Source organism: Bactrocera dorsalis, chromosome 6 (genome assembly GCF_023373825.1).
Source record: "Bactrocera dorsalis isolate Fly_Bdor chromosome 6, ASM2337382v1, whole genome shotgun sequence".
NCBI lineage: Eukaryota > Metazoa > Arthropoda > Insecta > Diptera > Tephritidae > Bactrocera > Bactrocera dorsalis.
This window is the reverse complement of record NC_064308.1, coordinates 26,468,408-26,488,198: the sequence shown is the minus strand read 5'-3', so window position 1 is coordinate 26,488,198 and position 19,791 is coordinate 26,468,408. Positions and strand designations below refer to the sequence as shown.

At 34.3% G+C, this 19,791-nt stretch overlaps 1 protein-coding gene across 4 annotated transcripts in view; it reads left to right on the top strand.

The window, feature by feature from the left end:
• LOC105224248 (synaptotagmin-7) overlaps nt 1-19,791 on the top strand; it is a 566,903-nt gene that overhangs the window by 405,469 nt on the left and 141,643 nt on the right. Inside the window, exons 7-9 of one of the 4 annotated variants that reach the window (XM_049460403.1) lie at nt 4,258-4,553; nt 9,002-9,118; nt 9,179-9,307. The exons of 1 other annotated variant lie outside the window; for it this stretch is intronic. The gene's annotated coding sequence lies outside the window, so the exon portion shown is untranslated. Of the gene's footprint in view, nt 1-4,257; nt 4,554-9,001; nt 9,119-9,173; nt 9,308-19,791 lie in introns of all 4 variants that reach the window. 2 more of the 4 variants (XM_049460401.1, XM_049460404.1) reach the window with 2 other exon arrangements.

The following is a 19,791-nucleotide window of genomic DNA, read 5'->3' as shown; positions in this document are numbered from 1 at the left end:
CTTCCACCAGTTGTGGTGACTGGTTCTGCCACTAGTCCACTTAGTATCCAACCGAATATAGTATTTTGAGCTAGAAGGGTGTTTGAAATTTGTTCAACACTTTCTAGTATAATTTGAGGTATAACGTCGCTGCCAAATAGAAGATCTATTTGAGCGGGGGTGTTGCAGTTAGGATCTGCTAGCTTTAGGTGTGTTACCTTTTGCTAATGCTTGCTATTTACATATATGATATCGAAGCATATTCGTAAGATGCGGTAGGACTATAGCTTCTGCTTCAATGCGCTTATCCGCTTGGGGGGAAATTAGAGTAATGGGACAGATTTTATTTGAGTTTTTTACTACTCTTCCGCCCATTCCCGTAATTTCATAATTGGCTTGTTTTGCTGGTAGTTTTAGCTTATTTTGTGCCCTAGACGCTATAAATGATCGTTGTGATCCTTGGTCTATTAGGGCTCATTGGGCAATTCGAAAAGTTCTCCTCGGTGTTCGATGGAGATGACTGCTGTGGGTATTAGTACCCTACTTTGATTCTCGTTGTGTAGCGTTTGAGTTTTTAATAAGTTTAAACAGCATTGTGTCTCTTGGCAAATTTCGGGATTTTGTGTTTCGAGAGTTGCGGTTGCAACTAAACCCGTGGCTTTTTTTGAGAAAGCGCTACTTTGTGGTGTGCTAGGAAAGTTATTGAAATGCGACATTGATGCTTCTTGAGCCAATATACACAATTGAATTTGCTTTCGCAATTATTAAGATGGTGTGAGTGGGACAAGTAGTTTGTGTACAGAGTCTTTTTGATCTGACAAAGTTGTTCCTTTCATTGTTATTAAGTTTTTTAAACTTTTCGCAACATTTCAGCTTGTGCCCTCCTTTACACAGTTCGCATAAACGCTTTTTATATTGTTCGGATGTGAACGATTGATTTTTAAAAGGCTTCTGTTTAAATTGTTGTTGTTACTAGCTTGGGGTCTAATGAAACTTCGATTTAGGTCGTGTTGAACGTTTTTAGTTCTGACCGTTTTTGTATCTACCCTTTCTGCAATTTCATATTGAGTAGTTAAGCAATCTTTCATTTGTTGCCATTGGGCCGTTGGGCATTTTCTTCGTGATCAAAATCATTGCTCCCACAAAAGCAACGATTTTTCTGGTAATGCCGCGGAGCATATGTTTACCAGTATGGGGTCCCAATTGCCTGTGGGAATATTCTGTGTCGATAGAACCGACAAACAATTTGAAACAGTGAATTGAAGTTTTACGAATTCTTCACTTGTTTTTTCTGAATTTTTGGTGAATTCATTAATATTGTCACTAGTTTGTCCACCAATATTCTTTCATTCTCGTATCATTCTTTTAGAGCTTCCCAAGCCAAATTGAAATTGTAATCATTTAATGCGAACTGTTTGACTATTACGCCTGCTTGACCTTTGGTTTTGTATCTGATAATTTAGGATGATTTAAGTACACGGCCGTAAACATGTCTCGGAAGGACGGCCATTGTTCATAACCTCCGTGAAATATTTCTGTATCGTATGCTGACACTTTAAGGTGAGTGCCTGAACTCGCCTCTTGGCTTTGAATTTGTGGCAGCTCTACTTTAGTTTCTTCGTACTGGTCTAAGCAGTTTTCATATTTGGCGTAAGTAGAGGATTTTAAATTTTCCGGTAGATCTGATTTGTCAGATTCTACGATTGCATCATATGCAGCTTGGAGACGTGTCCAGAAATTGCATAGATTTTCTTTATTGATTTCTAATACCGATTCAGAATTGTCTTGAACCGGTGAAGATGAAAATCGTTTGCAGTATCGAATTAGACTGTCACTCTCAGAAATAAATTTAGTATATGAAATACCTTTCAACTTGTTTTGCTTTGTAACACCTTGCTTTGAGAGTGTGGCTTCTGCAGGTGTACATGGGCTCTTTTCTTCAGAAATGATTTTTTGTACTTTTAGATATTGTATTGAGATAGATTCCTTAGAATCTCCGTTCATTTAGATAATATGAAAAAATTGAAAATATGAGAAAAAAATTCTCTCAGTGTACTTCTGATAATAATAAGTACGCGTGAAATCATTAAGATAAAAAGTTTTTTTTTGTTGTATACGCAATGTATCAAATAACGAACGCCTATTTCGTTTTACTTATTCCCGGTGCTTATGTATTTAGCTACTAGTTTGTTCTTGTTTTTGTTTTTTATTTTATTTAATGTTTCGTGCTCGTTAGTAAATACTTGCGTATACGAGCGATAATGCCAAAAGAAAAAAAAGGTTGATGACCTTTGTATATGGGTTTGCACAATATGTGCGTGTTTATGTGCATACGTAAGATGCTAAAAATTATTTTATTTGTTTGTTTGTAATCCTGCTTGCTTTGCTGATTTGGTTTTTGAATATACTTATGTATGTGAGAACAATTAAAAATACCAATACGTATGTACTCGTATGTGCTTTTTTTGTCTTTTATTTTATTTTTTTTTTTGATTTGACCGTATATTCTTTTTTTGTTTTGTTAATAAATTAAAATATTTGTAATTCCAATTACCGATCCGGTGTGTTTTTTAAATTTTGAAATGAGTTCCCGAAAATTTAAAATAGTTTTAATTTAAATGTAGGAAATACCGTCATAGGCAAATTGTACGCCGTATGTATGTATATGATTTTACAGTACGGAAAAAGAAAATTGGTGAGATGCAGGTATGCACTCTAAGTACTCATGGGAATTTGTGTAATTTTGTAGAAATTGATATTTATTATTTATACATACATATGTATGTGTGTATGTTGTTTTCCAACTTTTGTTGTTACTTATATGTTCAAATATCATTGAACATGCATACTTATTAGCAAAGCCGAAATACAATTAAATATACATATCTATTTTCAAACATACATACATATGTATGTACATTAGGGTGTGCCATTCTGAGGCGAACTATTTTTTTCAACTGAAAAACAAGCTCAAAACTTTCGAAAATGTGTAAAAAAAAGTCACTCAAAAGATGAGCTCTTAGTATTAATATTAAGAGGTGGCTATTTCAAATTTTCTGTTTTCCATATAAATTACATGGAAAAAAAATCATTTTTTTTGTGGTGGTTATTGTGCGGAGGTTTTAATGTGCACGCGACGGCGGCCAGTAGGGATGGTAAAATCGATTCCGGTTCTACTCGAGAATAGAGTTTTCTCGTAAAATAATCGATAATCGCCGGAAAATGTGGTCAAGGGTATACTTCAATTTTTTTTTTGTAATTTGTGTGTTTGGATACACAAGGGTAAGCGTAAATAGGGCCTTTTTTCTTAGATATGTATGTATATGCCAGTATATATATAATTATATATTATAGTACATACTGTTCATACCTATATTATACTTGGAGGTATGTACATATATAGTGTACTCGTACCAACCTGTTTTTCGGTTTCCCGGAAATTAACCGTAAGTTGGAACAGTTTGGCAGCAACCGTTCTCTTAAAATGTTAACGGACTTGAATACAGTTTTTATGGATATGTACTGTAAACGTTAACCAACATACATATATATTTTTGAAATAAGAATTGGAGTCGATACAACTTTCTTTGTGCTTCAAGGGGTTAAGAGCTGTTACTACAATGAAGATGGGGGGATATGCCGATGCGTCTGATCCGTTTCCTCTCCGCTTTTTTCCGATCTGCTTCTTGTTGTGTTGTTGCCGATGTTGGTTTCCTATCCTTTTTTTTATTTATTATTTATTATTCAATTTTGTTCATTTTGTTTAAATTAATTTTTTGTAGTTTTCGCGCCCGATTATTGGACTATCATTAAACACCCCCGTTTTTATATTTGTGCAACCTTTATTTTTCGCGCCCGGTTTTTGGAGGGATTTTTTTTTCTTTTCACTTTCGGCTTTTGCAACACAATCTTTAAACTGTATAATATTTTTATCACTTCATTTGTGAATATATATATTTTATTTATATATGTTTTGGTAACTGCTCTGTTGGCCCGTTTTTAAAGCGGTTCATTATTGATACTTTATTGGAACTGCACTTTATGCTTAACATACATATGTCGGTGTGTATATTATGTTTTTCCTTTTATGGTCACCGCAATCTATTTCACTTGCTTGTTTGGATTTATTATACAGTTTTTTCTCAATAGTGCCTTTCTTTGAGGCTCGAAGAACATGAATATTGCACACGTGCACTTACCACTCACTTTGAACTTTCACCTTGTTTGGAGTAGAAACGCTCAGGGTTATATTAATTCTTTGCTTTGGTATTATTTCAGAAAGCTAACGAGTACATACGACAAATACTTTAATCACAAAGTAAATGGTTTACAAGCTTTATTCTGACAAGCAAATGTTTTAATCACTAAGTAAGGATTACACATACTCGTATATCCATCGGATTTGAAAAGAAAATGGTTCACAAGCTTTATGCTGACACGCAAATGCTTTGATCACGAAGGAGGCGTAGCAGGACGGCGATTGAAAATGACGATATACGGGTTCGATAGTTAATTCAAACTGAACTGCTGTGCAGGGGGGACGATCCCTTTTGTTGGCTGGTATCCCGCTCGGTGTAAGTGAGTGTGTTGTGTATGTGATTGTGTGGGTGTGAAATGGTCTCACATGTGGGTTGTATTGATGTGAATTGTGGTGATGTCGAGGTGAGTGTAGCGTGTTAGCGATGTGTGTAGGTGTGGTTTGGGGTAGGCGGCTAATAGTCCTGACAGACGGAAGCGTTAAACCGGATTAACTGCATTTTTCGGGATTAATTCAGGAGTTACCACAGCTAACTCCGTTGCTGAATCCAAACATAAAACTCAAAATTTTAGAGAGTTTGTGTGATTTTCGTTGGCAACATTGTTAATAATTGACAGCTGTATTCTATTGTGAATAAAAAATAAGAACATTGACAGCCGTTTTAAGTTTAAATGTAAACAAAGTTATTTTGAAAAGCGACGATAAAGATAAAAAGTAAGTAATTTCAGCATTTTGCATTGCCTTGTAAACGAAAATTATTATCTTTGTTTTAATTTCAGCTGGCTGGCAGAAAAAAGCGTTCAGGGTGGACTTTAAAGGATGAGTTGAAGCTGCTGGAAAAGTGGGAGGCACGTTACCACGACCTCCGGCGTGCAAAGCGAAATGCTCAAATATACAATGAGATTTCGCAGGAAATGGCTCAAAAATACACCGCCGAAGAAATCCACTGCAAAGTGAAAAACATGACAAAGAAATACAGGTGAGTTTTTTCAATAATCACATTTCTTCTTTTAACACATTAATTACTCTACTTTCAGAGAGGAGAAACCCAAAATTGGCCCTTCTGGTGGTAGTCCCTCGCCTTGGAGGCATTATAATGCTGTGAATCGCATAGTAGGGTGTACTGCCGTTAATTCGGCTTTGTACATAGAAACATATTCCGAGGTCAAAAAACGAATTTATTTTTTTTATATAAAATGCATGTGATTTATAAAGTTAATTTTTTTAGAATTCAACATTAACCCAATTGTTGCCGCCGTCCGACCCATCATTATCACTTCCGTTGCCATCGCCATCATGTCCGCTGCCACCTTCGTTGCCGTCACCATCACCTTCATCTGCAACAAGAAAACGTAATTTTAGCGCCGAGTTGTTACAGGTTTTAAATAAACAAACTGACATATTGGAAAGGGTTGCGGATGAAACAAAGCACGTTTCAGAGGAAATAATTCAGACTGTTTGACAGCACAATAATTTGTCCGAAAGATTTTTAACCCTTATGGAGAAAATCGCAGAGAAACTTTAAGTTTAAAATAATTTTATCGTTCTTTTCTAGTTTGAAATGTTTTGTTATCCCAAAAAATTGAAATGAAATTAAATAATTTTATCGTTTTTTCTAGTCCTAAACCATTATTTAATGAAATGTTTTGTTATTTTCTAGTCTTAAAACCTTATGTAATGTAACAAAAAATTAATTTAAATAAAAAATGATCTCTTTAAAAAATAGATGTTTGTAATTACTCGTCTCTATACATCTATACTCACGAAAACTCAGAGCTATTGCATTTCTAATAGCCGATGCTGTTACATCATTTTCCCCAGCTCTTGTAGTGTGATGTGGTTGAATTTCTGTAATTATTTCTGCAGCATCTTGGATCCACGAGGAAGGAATTTCATCATTTTCAATTTTTAGAAAATTGTGCAAAATACAGCATGCATGTATAATAACGTTAACGTTTTTTGGAGCTACCGGTAAACCTCTGTAATTTTTTCTAAATCGGGCTTTTAGTTGACCGAAAGCATTCTCTATAACTCTGCGACATTTGGATAAACGATAGTTAAATGTTTGTTCTAACACTGCACTATGGGTCAAACGAATGGTTTTTGAGGCAAGAAATCACAGGAAGCAGCTAGAGCTTCAAAATTTAGTACAGGTGACTACGATGGGCATCTTACTCTTCGATAAAAATCTCAAGTCGATCCGCCCTAACCACGCCCACTGCTAGTAACTATATTGTTTACCACGTTAAAATTATTATAATGCCCACTTGCATTGACCGGAAAAGTAAGATTAGCAATGGGAGAGTTAATAGAAAACACGGTCCTTGGATAATGGAGCATTCTGCTAGAAATAACATTTATTTACTAATAAAATTATTAACATAAAACCATGAAATTAAATAAGTCTTCTTTTGCTAGTGATCGGCTTACAAATTAATTTGTGCTTCCAATGCCATCAAGATTTAATTCCACTAAAAAGAGAACATTAAATTTTATAAAAGTTGGTATATTATAAATAACTCTTACTTCAAAATTGTCCGCTGTTTCATCAACTTCTAACTCTATATTAAAAAGAGATAGATCCTCTGCCTCCCATTCGAAATCAGAAAAAATTTCATTTGCGATGACATTTGACGTAGTCGGCAATTGATATTCAGGAACATCTGGAATCTTTGAAAGAGAAATAACTTCTCTTGGAAGTTGCAAATTTTTTTTTGCTGAATGACGGTTCTTTAAACAAATACTGGATAAGAATGGGTCAGAAGAATCCATGGCTCTGTTAAAAACATCAGATATATTGTGTTCTCTCGAGTCTTTTCGTGCATGCTCCTTTTGCATTTGCACAAAAATTGTTAATTTTTATTTATTTTTTATTTTTACGCAATCTTAAAAGGAAAATATAAATAATTTAGAGCAGTTGGGCTGCAGTTGGCTGCAGTTGAAATTACAACCACATGAAAGTACACATCATTACCTTTTTCCACATATATATTGTTCAACAAATACGTCCCAATAAACAAAGTACTACTCCAAGAAACACGAGGTCAATAACCAAAACTCCACAGTAAATACGACACAGTTTGATGCAACAAAAAATTTACAACAACAACATTTTTATGAAACTTATTAATAATATTTTCTTTAAATACCTGAATTAATATTTTCCATTTTATAAAAATTATATACAATTATAATATTTTGTTAAACAATGGATTAAATGTTAGGCACTATAAAGGTGAATGTCAGAAAACAAAACAAACCAAAAAAAACTACAACTTTGATAGCTTGGCTTTAAGACATGAGTTGCCACCTGACTCTAATTTTTGTATTTTTGGGTATTTCAAAATGTTTATTACAAAATGCCATTATCCTTTTTTTTGAAATAGTACACTTTAAAAATTGATTTTTTGCCTCAAAAACCATTCATTTGACCTATAGTGCACTGGTTGATTTGGTGAGTACGGAAAAGGCTTCATCATGTAACGCGACAATCGAAAGGCTGAATCGCCAATAAGTAATACGGGGACGTTAACATCTCCAATCATTTTGATGCTCTGAGCAAAAATATCAGCGGTTTCATGAAATTTCTTTAATGAACTACCTTCAAAAATTTAAAAATCGTTATTTTTTCCAGTTGGCCCAACATTTATATACATAAGTATGTAAATTTTGATCTATAAAATAGTGAAAGGATTTATATAAATACTTCCAATAAGTATATGAAATTTACGTATAGTCGCAACTTACCAGCAGAACAACAGAATACCACCTCTTATTATAATAATCGATCGCATCTTTCTTTTTCGGCTGAACCTCAATGTGGCAGCCATCTATTGCTCCAAAACATTGCGGAAAACCAAGGTGTGCAAAACCTTGTACATTTCGCTCTACTTTTTCTGTGCTTGGGGCTTTGCAAAAATCCACAATTATTTCCCCAACTGTGGTGCGTCCTACGCCAAATAAACTTGCTACAGTTCTGTATTCCGCTGAACCTAACGCATACAACGCAATAGCCACTCTTTTCTGAAGTGGAATGCAAAGTCGCATATTGTTGTTGGACTTTACGATTTCCTTAACCGTTTCACATAATTTGTGATAAGCTTCTTTATTTACACGAAAGTTTTCTTTAAATCGGATGTCATCCATCTTTTTGACATCGTACTCCCAAAAAGTGCCATTGCGGTCCTTTTATTAATAACATATATAAGTGCGGGGGTATGAAATATTAATATTCAATATACAATATATTAAACTTACAAATTTCCAGGCGCTTCTTTCCCTTATTTCTGAAGACGCCACTTTGGTACTAGTTTCCAGTATCGTTTTTGTCAATTCATTCATCAATTTAATTTCTTTTGAAGCAGTTTTAATAGTAATGGATTTATACTGTTGTTTAACAAATTGTGGTTTAGCACCATCTGTGCGGCTAACAATCGCAATGCTTGTCTTCTATCCATTTTTGTTTTATCAAATTGAAAATTTTGTTAATATGCTAATCAGCTGTTCGCTAACTCGCATCGCTGGTGCCTGTCACCTATAAAGTAAGTGTGCAGTTAATCAGGTTTAACGGCGTCGTCTATCAAGGCTATAAGACTCATTTAGCCAATTTGTATATTGGAATGCATATTTAGGGTTTTTTTTGGTCCAATTATAAGCGCTTGTTTCAATTTTTTTCGTGCATATAAATATCTGCTCTGCTCATCATGTTAGTGTGAAATAAATATTAAGTGGATAGTTTAAAATTAATTGACGTTTGTATTCCAGTCCATTCGAGATGAGAGGCAGTATTATTCGAATTGGAATCCACAGTGCTACAACTCCAAAAAGGAAGATTTCGTAAGGCGTGAGGCGGTTGGTAGACCTCTGGATACTACTTATTTCGTAAGCACTTAATGCAAAATTATAATGTTTAAATGAGTTTCACTGTATTTTTCAGTTTAGGTTGAGTGTGCAGTTAATGAAAATGATGGACGTATTATATTTTTATACCCTGAACAGGATATATTAAGTTTGCCATGAAGTCTGTAAGACCCAGAAGGAAGCGTCGGACACATTATAAAGTATATATAAGTTAAGTTTTTACTTTATTGAGTTTTGGAAAGAAACTGAAACATAGAATCTAAAAAATATCCTAAGCTAGCTGTGGATCAACGGCAGCGACGTCGGCGTTCTTAGCGGCAGAGTTTAGCGGATGTTGAATGGTCAGCAGAATTTACAATACATTGAGGTTGATTATTGTTGTTGATTTTACTATTTATTGATCAGCAATAATGTCGATCGATTCTAGGAGTTGCAGCGGATGTTTGTTTATGTTATTCAACTATAACAACAACATTGTTCCAATGAATGTTGTTGAAATAAATATTTGTTGTATTAACTCTCCCTCCTCAATTTCCTACTTGTCCTCAAGTAGCTTTAAAAGTATGGTATGTTATAAAATTGTGGTTGTACAGATCTAGGAAAATTGTACGTTTCATTCATGATTTGTGTCGGAACTTTTCCAATTTGTAGGATTAGGTTTTCCTTTGGTTTTATACAAAATTTTTGTATTACAACTATTGCTATAATAATGATCGATAGAAAAATTATAGCTACACGGTTCGAGGAGGAATGGAATCTGTATTTATTTGGTCTAATTGTGTCCTATTTTTTATGTTAAGTGCGTGTAGGGATTCCAATGATTGGGGTCATTTGGTTTCAATATAGTTTTCTCCTTGTTGCTGAATTCTTTATTATTTATGGTTATGTTCTCATTCCAATAATGTACGAGATATGTTCCTTTCAGATGATGGGTTATATTATTTTGTATTAGACTGCCGTTAAAGTTGTTAAGTAGGATTAGGCTGTTGTCAATCTCTTCGATTTCCGGGATATGGTCTGCATTACTGAAATCACACAGCGATTCTTTGCCCTCAACTAATTTAGAAATACATTCTGATTCTCTTAAGTTAATGGTTGTTCCTTGTTTACAAATTTTTATATTGTTGGATATTTTACAGTTTTTTGGTACTTTTAACATAGAATTTTCGGACAAAAATATTTCATCTGTTTCTAAGTGAACTATTAGTTTATTTTTTACAACTGGTTTAATTAATAGATTTTGATAATTGGTTGCTTCTAATTCTGGAATTTTTACAATGTGAACTATAGCTGTTTTATTATGTAAGATACTTCAGCGAACTCTAACATTTCTTCGACTTATAGAGTTGTTATATTATTTTTTTGAAATATTTTTTGGACTTCTTGTAATTCTATTTCGTTTAAAAGTAAAGTATTTATTGTATTTTGTTTTGCCCATTGAGTTGCATATTTGACATTTATTATTTCTTCTTTTATTTACTTACTTGATTTTGGAAACTTGTTGCTATTTCATTATTAAACAAATTGTCTTTCTTTATTGTATTTTTTAACATATTTGAAATTGTAGTTAATTCATTAATTCTATTCTGTAGTTGTTTATTTATAATGATCTGGTTGTTATTGTTTGTATTACGGCCATTGAGATTATTTTGTATTATTAATAGGTCATCATGATTTGGATTTCCTGCAACATATTTCCAGGCTGATCCAATCCAATTTATTGATCTAGGTCTTGCAAAGTGAGTGTATTTAATGCAGTGAGTGATTGTACTATTTCGTGAGTTAGAGTATGGAAGAGATAACTTGTTTTAAGATCTTTGATGGTATGTTCACGAATTTTTAGAAGATCAATTTCTGTTTTCTGAAAATCTATTAAGTGGATTAATTTTATGGATGACGTTTGTAACTTCCCTTTTCTTTTATAGATGGTAATGGTATGTGCGTCCATATATGTAGTTTGTAATGTCGAGATTTGCCTTTGCCATTGGCAACCGCAATAAGAGTAAAATTATCCTGGAACAGTAAATTATAAAAGGTTAGATATACATTTTTTTTTTTTTAGTTAGACATTTAAATTTTATTCACCTTCAGATTACAAACTAGACATTTTTGATGTTACTTTTATGAACAATTCTCCTCTGTAATAATTATTGTGTGTATGTCTTCTACCTTCATTTGAGTAAATCTGATTTTAAAGGACCCAAAATGTTCTGGATACAGTCTTTGAATCTGTCCCATTATGTCTTCAGTCGTGTAGATTCCATTTATTACTGAAGGGTTTAAGTACTTTCTCAATATTTTCATTAGATCATCATCAGAATATGTTGGTTGAAAAACAGTGTGTCATTGGAATGTAGGGAATGAAATGGTAAACTTGTAGTCAGGAGGATGTTCTTTGTAAATAAAAATTTGGTTTTTAAAAGCGTTTATCGGTACCTCAATGCTGGGAATAAAATTATGAGAAGAGCTTTGAGCACTGTGTTGGGTTTCTGTTATTGAATTAATTTCATATTGTTTTGGTACTCGAGACATGCATCGACTACAATATTTTCTTTTCCTGGTTTTTAGAGTAATTCCTTATTGTACTCATCCAGGTAAGACTTCTATCTTTTAATCGCTATTCCACCTTTCCAATTACAATCATGTGTAAGTGGTTCGTGATCTGTGTAATTTTTTACTTTGGAACCACCATAAAAATAACCTTTAAAAGTCTTTACTGCCCAACATATGGGTAACATTTCTTTTTCGCTGTTTCAAAGCCTTCTTCAGTTTTTGATAGAGTTCTCGATACAAATGCAATTGGTCAGTCAGATTGAGAGAGTACTGCTCCTATTGCATGATCAGAGGCATCTGGGGTTAATGTAAATTCTTTATTGAAATCGGGCTATTGCAGTATTACGTCATCAGATATTAACGCATTTTTTAGCTGCTCAAACGCTTTCTTGGCCTCATTATCTAAATGTATTATTTTCCTAGATGAAACCCTCTTTTATATGCGTCCGTCCTCTCCCCTAAGTAGTGTTGTTAGTGGTTTAGCTATGGCAGCATAGCCCATTATAAACCTTCTATAGTATCCGGATAATCCAAGGAATGATCTCAGTTCTTTAAGAGTTTTTGGGCATGGATAGTTGGCTATGGCTTCTACTTTTGCCGGATTCGTTTCTATTCCTTTGTCTGAGATAACAAATCCTAAAAATTCTACTTTATTTTTGAAAAACTCGCATTTGTCTAGTTGGCATTTAATATTAGCTGCATTTACAGTTTTGAGTATAAGGTCAGATTTTTGTAATGAGTTTCTTCATCTTTACTAAAGACAATAATATCGTCAATGCAAATATAACAAATATTACCTATGTGATCCCTTAGTATATCATCAAGGGGGTGTTGGAATATTGAGGGGGCATTTTTCAACCCAAAGGGAAGTCTAGTGTATTCGTACTTTCCGTTATTCACGGAGAACGCAGTTTTTTCTATGTCACTGTCCAACATGAGGATCTGATGGAACCCACTCTTGAGGTCTAACACAAAAAAAATATTTTATTGTTGCCTAAATCTGCAAGTACTCCGTTAATGTCTGGTATAGGGATCTGTCCGCTATTGTGACACTGTTTAGTTTTCTATAGTCAATTACTATTCTGTATTTTTTTGTATTTGATGCATCTGATTTTTTGGGGACAATCCATACACGTGAATTGTAGGGTGATCGGGAAGGTCGTATTATATTGTTATCTAAAAGTTCTTTAATTTGCTTGTTAACTTCGTCTTTCAAAGCCATGCGGTACTGATAGAATTTTGAGTATACTGGTGTGTCTGTACTTGCGCGTATTTCGGCTTTAACGTTAGTGGTATAGGTCAGTTTGCCATCGGGTTTTGCAAAGACATTTGGGTATTTTTTTAACAAACGGTTTAATTCTTTTCTTTGACAATTTGTAAGATGATCCAATATGGGTATAATTGCATTTACTGATTCAAATTTTTTCTCTCTGATGGGAATACTCATGCCGTTTCTAAGGAACAATTTACTTCTTTTGGTGTCAATAATTGCACCTAGTTCCTTCAAACTGTCATTTCCTAATTTTTCGTTAAATGTTCTGAATTTGGGTAATAAAAAGAACTTAACTATTGATTTTGGATCATTAAACAAATTATCATTTTGTAATGGGTTATTTTTATGTTACCTCTTACGTATACTGCATTAAATGGGGCTTCATTCTGTAGTGGATTCTGTACAAGTTTCGGTTGAATATAATTTCTATTGGGTCCGGTGTCAATCAGTAGTTTAAGCATTTGTCCGCTCCTCACCTTACATTCGAAGTACGGAAGTGAGGAGTCAGTTATTCTAAAAAATTAAGATAAATAGAATCGGATTGCTGTTCTGTAGTGACTTTCAATAACTTCTGTATAGTCGCTAAGTGTTTTATCGTAATCTGTCTGTTCTTCTTGTTCTGAGATAGTTTGCTGATAACCAGTCATAGTTGGTACTGGTTTTTCTGTACCTGTTTGTTGGTAAGTGGTCTTTTACCTAAATCAAATTGTGGTCGGTTCATGTAGTTAATCTGCTGAGTTTGGATACTTCTGTCAATGTCCATCGGTTCTGGTCGTGGTTGTGGTTTGGCAACCATAGGACGAGATGGTTGGTGTAATGGTCGTTGTACGTTATGGTTCTGAGCGAATTGGTTACCTACATACATTAGTAAAATATGTCTTTTGTTGTGGTTGTTCAAAAAAATTATTTGATTGTCTGGGATTCATAGTTGGGTTTTGCAGTGTGCTCATTCTAGGTGGAAGAAGTGGTCTAGCTTGAAAATATGAAAAGTGAGTAGTCGGAACCTGGCGTGGTACTAACATTGGTCTTTTGGGTTTCTAAATATGTTTTGTTGTCCTCTATTTGACGCATGATTGGTACGGTATGTTTGATTTTCCAACTTCAAACATAAATGCAATGCAGTTGGTAAATCAGCAGGCTCTTTCATGCCGAGAAGACGTGAAAGGTCTCCACGTAATCCGCGAATAAATGTATCAAGATCCTTATCCCTGTACAGCTTGGTCATTAATTGTTCTGATTCCCTGCCTAATTTCATACAGCCTATCTTATTAAGGATCAACGATAAATGTTTATAGACGGCCTAATGGAATTCTTCAACAGACTGGTTAGCACCTTGCGCTATGGTGGTCATTTGATACTCTAATGTACCCAAGTCCCTTTTGTCTGCATAGTGAAGCGTAAGGCATTTGGAGATGGCATTCCAATTTAAAGGTACGTTGTACGATTCTAACGCAGTGTCTGCGTTACCAGTTATTTTATTGCGAATAGTATGCAAAATACCAAAGTACTTTGCCGTACCAACATGTGTGTTCGTATGTTCTTAAAATTCTGTCTACACTTTTTTCCATGAGCCAAACTCGGCTGGGTCACCGAAAAATTCTCTTAGACTTTTTACTATGTCGGGCACTTTGTCTAATTCTCCTAAATTACCTAGGTGCTCTTGGTCAATTTCTTGACACTCTTCATTAGTAAAATCAAATGTTTGATTTTGAGTTTGTTGTAATAAAATCGGTAATTGTTCATACATATAACACTAGCCGAATGATATTTGTTAAATCGCTAGGTTTCTGTTGTTTTGAAACGTCGCTTTTCTTTGTATCTGTCTTTGTCGTTGGTGGGGATTTTCTTCAATATCAATTATTGAAGGTCTAATTGAATTGTTTGGATTAGCCATCCGTTTTTTTTCAAAATTTAGTTTTATATTATTAACTTAATCGGAGTATTTTTACTACCATACGTTTATTTCTGATTATCCTTAATCAATAAATATCATTATTTTAATTTATTATTATTGTTTTTGAAAACCAGTAGCTGGTTTTACCCTTTTATCCTGGAGGGTCCTTTGGGTAGGAATCGCAGAATTGGGTTAAATTATACTACTTTTGCGTACAAAACTTCGTTAAGTTAATTGTTTTCAAAAGTAGGAGTTATTATTTTTTTATCGCTTTTCGCCCTTTTAATTATTTGTAATGTTATATGCACTTAAATTTCACAAATTCAATTAGTTAATTTCACTTTCACTTAGGTTCAATAATTTTATGAAATATTTATATAAAATTTTGGTTTTCTTCTTAATAATTATGTTTTGAAGTTTAATATCAATTTTTTGTATAAAATTTAAAATTCTCAAATATAATTTTTATTTTCAATTAAACTTAATATTTTCCCATAAATTTTCAACATTTCAGGTATAATTTCTGGCTTACTTTATTTATTTCTTTTCTTTTCAATTTCAAATATCAAAATTTATTTTCTTAATTCACTTATGTTTCAAAATTACTTAAATTCTAACTTACATTAGAAAATTTGATGTAGTCGTTCCTCCTGGTAACACGGATTTTGTCCCGTTTGCTTCCTACTAGGGATCCTGCAGATTACACAAATGTAGGGGGTGTCCTGCGGGCTTACCTGACAAGACTTGCAATCCACCGATTTGATTTGAAGTTCAACTTTTAAGTTTTTATCCTCGTTTGTCCCTGCTCGGGCGCCAGTTAAGTTTTTACTTTATTGAGTTTTGGAAAGAAACTGAAACATAGAATCTTAAAAATATCCTAAGCTAGCTATGGTTCAACGGCAGCGGCGTCGGCGTTCTTAACGGCAGAGTTTAGCAGATGTTGAATGGTCAGCAGAATTTGCAATACATTGAGGTTGATTATTGTTGTTGATATTACTATTTATTGATCAGCAATAATGTCGATCGATTCTGGGAGTTGCAGCGGATGATTTTTTATGTTATTCAATTTTAACAACAACTATGTGTCAATGAATGTTGTTATGGTGAAATAAATATTTGTTGTGTCAACTTATAAGTTATTGAACTTTAACAACTACATTGTTGCAATGAAGGTTGTTGACATAAATATTTGTTGTATTAAATCTATATATATAAAAATCAATGCCACTTTCTTTGTAAGGTCATCACTCATAAACGGCTGAACCGATTTGGCTGATTTTTTTTTTGTTGTATTTGTTATTATAAGGAGAAGGTTCTTATGTAAGAAAAAATTACGAAAGTTGCCGGAAAGCCCCTTAAAACAGCCCTTTTCTTTTTCCCATACAAACGTTTTATTTTGTATATACATACATACATACATATGTACATATGTAAGTAAAAATGATTGTTTGTTTGTTAGTAACGCTAACGCTCGAGAACGGCGGAACCAATCTTCATGAAATCAGAAGTTGTTCGCTGTGGATCTGGAAAGGGTTAGATATAAAAAAAATCATTTATTTTTCATAAGGAAACGTCGAAAAATTGGAAATTTCCAAAAAGTAACTTTTCATACAGTTCTTTTTTGTTTTGTTTTTCAATATTTTGATTTGTAAATTATTTGAATCGTTCAATTTCGGTCGCTTACTTTTTTATTCCGGAAAAATTATTGAAAATTATTCAGTGAAAACTTTATGTGTGTTTCAAACGAAGTGAACAATTACAGATTGAAAGTTGTTACGAAGCAACGAAGACATCGCGCTAATATCGGTCGGCGCTCTTTTTGCCATCAACGTATGGCAGCCCAAGACAAACGAACTACATGAGACTCCCAGGATGCGATGACATATGTGTGGAATTATGGATCGCTGTCAATCAGCAAGCGATCATCACGATAATATACTGTATATACAAGTATGGTGCAGTCAGATGCTGGATGTACTCTGTTGAGTTGCAAAAAAGAGGTTTGCCCCACGCACACATTTTTCTTTGAATGGTGGATGGTAGTTACACCAGATCAAATTGATGAAATCATTTCTGCGGAAATTCCTCATGCAGAGAAAGATCCATTACCATACCAATATGGTGCATGGACCTTGCGGGCACCACAATCCCACTTGCAATAAATGCACGAAACACTATCCACGTGCTTTTCTTTCGGAAACGCAAACTGGAAATGATGGAGATCCACTCTATCGTCGTAGCTCATCAGACGGCAATGGCAGGACATTTACCATTCAACTTAGAGTAGTGAATATCGAAGTCGACAACATATGGATCGTACCATATTCGCCACTATTGTCTAATTCACATTCAAAACCCATGCCAATGATGGATATTGCAGTTTGGTGAAATCGACTTTTCCGACTGTTGTGCATTTCGCAGTTCATTTGGAGAATGGCTAAAGAGTGTTTTTCAACCCAGAGAATACAGTACAGCCAGCGGAAACACTTCCAACAACATTAACATTGACATTGACGAGTTTTTTCTCAAATTGCGTCAGTGATTCGTTTGTGAGAACATTGCTCAATTTGTCAATGCCTTGATATTATGCATGGAATGCATCGCCAAAGAAATAGCTACGCAGAAAGCAAGGCCAACCAATATATTGTCATCCAGGTGTGTTCTCAACTAATTCCTTAGGACGAATTTACATAATCCACCCGAAAAACGACGATTGCTAATACCTTCGGTTGCTATTGATAAATGTACGTGGTTCAATTTCATTTGAGTCAATGCTCACTGTGAATGGTAGAGTGTGTGTAACATTTTGAGAAGCATGCAAGCAATTACAATTGCTGGAACATGATAATAAATGTAATCAAACGATGGACGATTCGATAGCTACTTCGCATGCTACTGAAGTTCGCACACTTTTCGCGATGGTCATTTCGACATATCAGCCTTCAAATTCGCGTCACTTACGGGATACGAAAAAAATTACATTGCCGATGAGATTTTACATCGTATTCGCTACGGATTGGAAATGGGCAAATTCCGATCGTCTTGACAATGACACGAAGTCGTGAATTATCCAGTGGAATTTCTAAATTCTTTGAAGAGGCTTGGTATGCCGCAGCATCATTTGCGTCTCAAAGTTGAACCTGTCATTATTATGTTTCGCAATCTTCATCCGCCGAAACTGTGCAATGGAACCCGACTGATTGTGACGCAGCTATCGACTACAGGGGGGCAGAATGCTTGATTCTACGAATTCTTTTGAGTTCCAACGATTTGCCATTTCAGTTCAAACCTATTCAGTTTCCAGGTAAATTGCATTTGAAATGACAATCAACAGGACAGAAGGATAGTAGCTAGAAGAGTGTGGGATAAATTTGGAAATGCGTTTTTCACACGGCCAGATATGTATGCGTGGCGTGTTCACGATTTCGAAACCCATCTTCTCTGAACATTTACGCACCAGAAAAGAAACCAAAAAAATTTTGTTCATCAAGCTGCGCTACGTTAAAAAAAAAAATTAGAAAAATCGCAAATAAATGATTTTCAACACAATATAAATTCAACTTTCTTTTCATTTCAAAACATATAATTTCACGCAGGAAAACGGCTGCGGGGTCAGCTAGTTACATATATAAATGATCAGTATGTTGAGCTGAGTCGATTTAGCCATGCCCGTCTGTATACTTATATACGAACTAGTCCCTCAGTTATTAACATATCGTTTTGAAATTTTGTAAACGTCATTTTCTCTTCAAGCTGCTCATTTGTCGGAACGGCCGATATCGAACCACTATAACATATAGCTGCCATACAAACTGAACGATCGGAATCAAATGCTTGCATGGGAAATTTCCTCATTCGACGATATATCTTCACGAAATTTGGTATGAGTTATTGTTTATAGAAATTTTCGCATTTGACGTGGTATCTTCATTTGACATGGAATACTGCTTAAAGAAATAACATAATCTCCGACAAAATTGTTCAGATCGGATTACTATAGCACATAGCTTCCATATAAACTGGACACATAGTTCCTAAAAGAAATGCACCTGTGAAGGGTATATTAGCTTCGTTGCAGCCGAAGTTAACGTTTTTTCTTGTTTATTTAGGAAGTCGCTTTGCAGGTGAGTTCATATTCATTGCATTTAATTCATTTGTTGGTTTACACTTTTCATCTTTTTAGTGTCTAAATCAGCTATAATAATGCAATAGATTTCTCCAGCTGCCAAGTCGATGTTGCTAAATTAGAGTCGTACAGAGAGTTTTTGCGTGGATTAGATTCAAATCACCTCGGAGACGAGATTAACAACTGTCATTTTTGGATGGCGAAATCTTGTTAAATTTATAAGATTAGTGGAATAAACTACTCAACAGCCGAAATCTTGTTATTAAGTGTCGGTCTGAACATGGTATAAGACTGCTTAACTAAGTATATTAAAATACATGTGCAAGTACATTAATTGAATTAAGCATAAAATACAGTTTACTGAGTTCATGAAACAAAATGTGGAAGACCCTAAGTACAAGTAAATTACAAAATTTTTATTGATATTGTATTCTTTATACTTAACTAATAACATTTTTGTAATGAAAAATACAATACATAGCTTTTCATTTGTCATTCTTAATATTGTATTACCTAAAATATATTGGTTTGCATTTCCCCCTTTTAATATTATATGTGTATCACACATAGTCGGCTATATACAGCAGGAGGAATCTAACTTTCTCTCAGTTTTTTTCTCTCAGAAAAAACTGCTTGCATTCTGCTGTGAAGCCCACATCAGTGATCTGCAAGGAATACTTGGCGTATGATAATACACTCAAATTCATGGATTACCCCCATTGTTCCCTCATACTTGTTCTTACAAAATATTATATTCTCACAATTACGTGGCTTGCTTGCGTGAAAGTGAGTGTGAGTATGTCTTACAATCACTTATCGCTTCCACATGGGTTGACTTTCTTCTCTCT